We start from the raw sequence: 4,920 nt of genomic DNA, 5'->3' as shown, positions 1-4,920 counted from the left end.
TGACTGGGATAATTGGGATGGGAGTGTCAGAGACAGTGCGATTGGCACAGGACAGAGCGGAGTTTAGGGCTGTTGTACATAGGGTCACTATGAGTCGCAGGCGACTCAATGGCACATAACAACAACAACAGCCAATTCTTTATCTAGAATGAGACTGTATATTCTCTCTATCTCCTTTTGATGCTTCCTGGATCATTCAAAATCTTGTCCATAACATCTCTCAGTATCACAACTTAAGGCTTGAATTGGTCTTTCAGTTCTTTTGCTTTACAAATACCAAGTGATATCTTCCTTTCTTATTCGCCAACCTCAGCTCTTTGAACATTCCATTATACTATTTTGCTTTATCTTCCTGGATTGCCCTTTGAAATATGTTTACCTCTTTTACTTTGGCATTTCTTTCTTTTCTTTTGGTTTCTCATCACTCTAGTGCAATTTCCAGAGTCTCTTCTTCTAGCAATTTGGTTCTTGTATACACATAGTATAGGTGTGAATCCATCCAATCCTGTGTCCAGGCAAACAAATACATGAGGAGCTAAAATGTGTTTAACCCCTTCAGTGTTGTCCTCCTGTCTCCCTACCCTCACCAAATCAGCTCCCACTCAAACCCCCACCAGTGTTTCTGTTGACAAAATCACTCATCAGGCTCTGCCTGCTTCCACCATTAAAATTCCCACTTCAGGATACTCCCAACCCACACCCTTTAATACTGTCCCACAAGGAGCCCTGTGCCTAGAGTGATGTGGATACACACATTACTCCTACCTTCTCCTTCAAAGGAAGACAAAGAGGTAGCATTAACTACTTAGCACCTCAATACTGTGGCTTTGCCAGCCCTCCCTTGAGGCAGTATCTGGGCTGGACAGTTGCCACATCCATTTCCAGCCAACCTCCAGGGGCCCTTACTCAGCTCAGGTGAGGGTAGGATTCACATTTTGTTTCCCACACACAGGCAAGAAAGGAAGTAAAGGCCATGAGATGGCAAAAGCTGGTCCAGACCAAACATACACATATGCACACATACATATTTATGCACGTGCACACACATATAAATACAAAAGGAGGAATGGGGACAGGCACCAGCACCTCTGCCTAGTCGGTGCAGGTGATCTTTAGGAAGCTAAGTCCTAGGCCAGGCACGAGGGAGCCAGGCCAGCTGGCACAATCAACCCCGTCATGAACCGGGGTCAGTGCAGGTACAGCATTCCAGCGCTCAGCCTCTCAGCTGAGGTTCGGCTGGAAGCTGTTATGTGTCCAAGAATGCCTTGTCTTTTCACTACAGCAGAATGTGATAAGAGTGGGGTAAGATGATGGGTGGTTATTTTGTTCCTTTTCTTTTTACAACTTCAGAGTTCTGAGTGTCTGCTAAGCTGTGGAACCCCAGAGTACTCTTGCCTTGATGGCTGGGAATTTCCTGGCTCCTGGAAGCACCTACTACATGATGGCCCGGTATAGTGCAGGCTCAATATAATCTTTCTGGTATCTGGAGTTGATAATTTGTTGCTGTTTCTTTTCCTGCCTCACCCCCTTCTCTATAAAAATCTCATTGAAGCGCATGCCTCACCCCCTTCTCTATAAAAATCTCATTGAAGCGCATGTCCAGAGCTATGGACAGTCTAGTCTTGACTTTCTTGGGAAGCTCTTCATCTAGCGTATACACACCATCTCTCTTAACCACAAGCTGTGAGCCATCCTCAAACTCCACCTGCTACATCTCAATGGAGTGGGAAGCTACACACTTGGCTCTGTAGAATTGGCCATCTGTCCATCTCACTTGAACTTCTTCTTCTTCTTCAGTGGGAGGCCCCAACTGGAGTGAGTCTTGGCTCACTATGTCCTCAGGATAGAGATTGTCACTGAAGGAGCCATCATCAAAGTTGACTTCATAGAAGGTCTTGGTGATGAGCCTGACCACTTCACACTGGTAGAAATACCCAGCTTGCTGACAACCTTCTGGCCTGCAGTAATGCTCTGCAAGGCTCCCTTGGCATGTTCCAAGCTACAAATCTTGTGCCAAAAGCAAGTAATGAAGACAACAAAAGTCCAGTCACCTGGCTTCATCATCACCATGGCTGCTTGGACATAGCTCATATGGAAGCCAGTCGGGCAATGACCATGAGAACACTGCACGCAGCAGCCAGCAGCTCTTTTCCGTTGCTTCTTACAGAAGAAAAATTTCCATCTGAAGCAAGGCAAAGGGATTTTGCTGAGATCCACTTGGGTTTCTTTCTGCAATGTTGACAAACCTTGCTTCCAGAATTGCCACAACACAAGAGACATGAACCTACCTGTCATCATTTGGTCTCTGCAGGGTTCCTCCTTGTCATGAGCATAAACAGCAGTCTTCCTCCAGGGCATTGGCTGAATACCGTGAACACATCCAGTCTTCAAAAGCCTTTGCAGAGGGCTCCCCATAGCAACCTGACTGGACCCTGTCACTGCTCTTCTTACAGGAGACCAGAAGTCTGATACCATTCTCCTCAACGTAAGGGATGGAAAGGTTGATATCTGTGTTGTAGCCAGTCAAAGTGAAGCATATCTCTGGAATCAATGGTTTGGTCCTCTGCTTCGGGGTTGGGGGTAGGTTGCTAAATCTGGTGCCTCTCCACCCTTCTGACTAAGACCCCCAAATTCAACCTGATGGAAAGTCAGAAAAAATCATGCAGATGGCCCAGTGAGGGGCCTGCTGTGCCATGGTCTTATTGAATTCCTTTTCAGCCTCAAAGTTGGGGGACTGCCATAGCTAGCTCAGGGGCTTGGCCTAGGATTCTGTCCCCTTCAGGGGTCAGCTGCTCCAACAAGACATCATCACTGATGGACTCCTGCAGCACAAGTGGGTGATGGTGGGGGAGTTTGCTGAGGGGCTGACAACAACCCTTGGGCTTCTTGTTCTTGAGAAAATATGTATTCACCAGCAACCTCTGCCAGCTCCTGCTCGCTGATACTTCTAGAGGCACTCCCTTTCTTCCCTGTGCACGGCTCTCCCACTGACACCTTGCTATCCCCTTTGGCATAGATGCGCACACTGACAACTCCAAACTGCCCTTGGGCTTGGCAGGACAGAACATCAATGGTTTCTGAATCAGAAGAAATAGAATATAAAGAAGAACTAGAGCCCAGGCCGGAAAATGGTTTCTTTTTGGAACCTGAGAAGGCAAGAAGTGCCCCTGCAGAAGCAGGATTCACAGAAAGATCCAAAGTACCTGCTTCTTCTTGTTCCTCATCCTCTTCCACCTCCTCTTCTTCCAGTTTGACATTTTTGAGCTCTTCAAATTCGACTTCAGTGGAGTCGGGACAATCTGGGAAGGTGAGACCATCCTCGACTTGCCGCACAGAGCTATGGTTGGGCCTCACAGGAACGAGGGCACCCTGGCAATCAGTCATTTCATACTGTTAGGAACTCAGCTCCTCCTTGGGGAAGAGCTCGCTTTGACTTACCTCCTGTGGTATTTCAAGACAAACCTGGTGCCTTTTTGTTTCTATATGGTGCTTGCCTAGACTTCACTTCAGGTCTCCCTCCTCTCCATCTGTGACCCATTCCATGTCCTCTGGGCACTCTGCCTCATTCTCAGATCCTGGAGGCAGTTTATTCTCCTTTAGAAACTCAGCTGCTTCTGGTGTCAGCAGAGTATGATCAATAACTGTGCTATCCTTCCCAGCTTTCCGAAATTTGTATTTTTCTGGCTGGAACTTCCTCACAAAAGCATCCATGGAGATCTTCACCATATCTTTTCTGCAGGAGCACAGCACAGCTTGTTTGCCATACTCAATCTGTCTCCAGGTAGCAAACTCGGCAGATCCTGCACAGTTAAAGCCATGGTTGAAGCCAGCATGGTAGCCATAAGGGAAAGTGATCATAAATTCTCCAGCTTCCTGAGTCACCTTGTCAAAGGGCATGCCCTTTTTCTTCAGCATTAAAGGAGAAATCAAGGTCATCTTATGTCTGAGAAAAGCCTCACAGCTTTGAGCACTTCCTGTGAAAAAAGCCTTTGGCGAGATGCTCTAGCCATTTCCCATGCTCTGGAGGAAAAGAATACCAAGACTTCAGCTCTCCAAAGTGCAGGTAATTGATACTGTACAGGTCCATGTCCTCAGTATGCCAGGCAAAAGATGTCTTCCACATGCCAAATTACAGGCAAGGAGTGTTCACACCTTCAATGGTGATCCCACTCTCCTTTTCCACCAAGTCCAGAATAGTCCCCAGACAGCCAATATTTCACTCAACAACATTCTTTTCTTACAGAGTGCCGTTCACATCTGCACCATAGAATGGAGGGTTAAAGGTGAGACTGTTCCAGCATTTCCACTCAGCCTGGGGTAAAGTACTTGTCACTATTGGCTATCTTGCAGGAGTCTCAGACAGTCATGGCCTTCTTCTGTATGTTGCACTGAATGAAGAGGCCAGACTGCCCAGTCCCCAGCTGCTGGATAGGCGCAGGGATTACAAGATGAATTTCATCATAGGAAGTTCATGGCTTCCACTCCTTTGGAGAAACAACCTTCCATTTTGGAAGACTACAAATAGCTCTGTTCCGGTCTCAAAGCAGTGACAGATATTATGAAAAAGAATTAACCTTGGCCAGTCCAGCCCAATGAGCTCAACGTAGGCAATGTGTTAGCTGAAGTTTCAGAACTCCTCCATAGTGGGATAAAAGGTCATAATTTGAGCACTGAGATTAAGGAATTCTGACTCAGAAGCCATTTTCCTTCCTCTCTGTGGTCACTTTGATTAGATGAACCCTGAGAAGGGTGCAGAAGCCCAGCCCCTCCTGCCCTCACACCTCTGACTCTCTTCATGAATTACATCTTTGATATATTTGTCTTTAACCATTAGTGTTCAGTACCTCAAATCTACTCTAGAGATTATTTAAATTCAAGTGGGGTAGACTCAAGGTCATATGTTGGTTCTTGTGGACTTTT

General features: G+C 46.5%; 1 pseudogene; it reads right to left on the bottom strand.

The window, feature by feature from the left end:
- Positions 1–1,434: 1,434 nt before the first annotated feature.
- Positions 1,435–4,702, bottom strand: LOC102844588 (annotated as a pseudogene).
- Between the last annotated feature and the right edge of the window lie 218 nt (positions 4,703–4,920).

This window comes from Elephantulus edwardii, unplaced genomic scaffold (assembly GCF_000299155.1).
Source record: "Elephantulus edwardii isolate Elephantulus edwardi_28Jun2011 unplaced genomic scaffold, EleEdw1.0 scaffold00044, whole genome shotgun sequence".
Taxonomy (NCBI): Eukaryota; Metazoa; Chordata; class Mammalia; order Macroscelidea; family Macroscelididae; genus Elephantulus; species Elephantulus edwardii.
The sequence above is the reverse complement of the archived record's forward strand: the minus strand, read 5'-3'. Positions and strand labels throughout refer to the sequence as shown.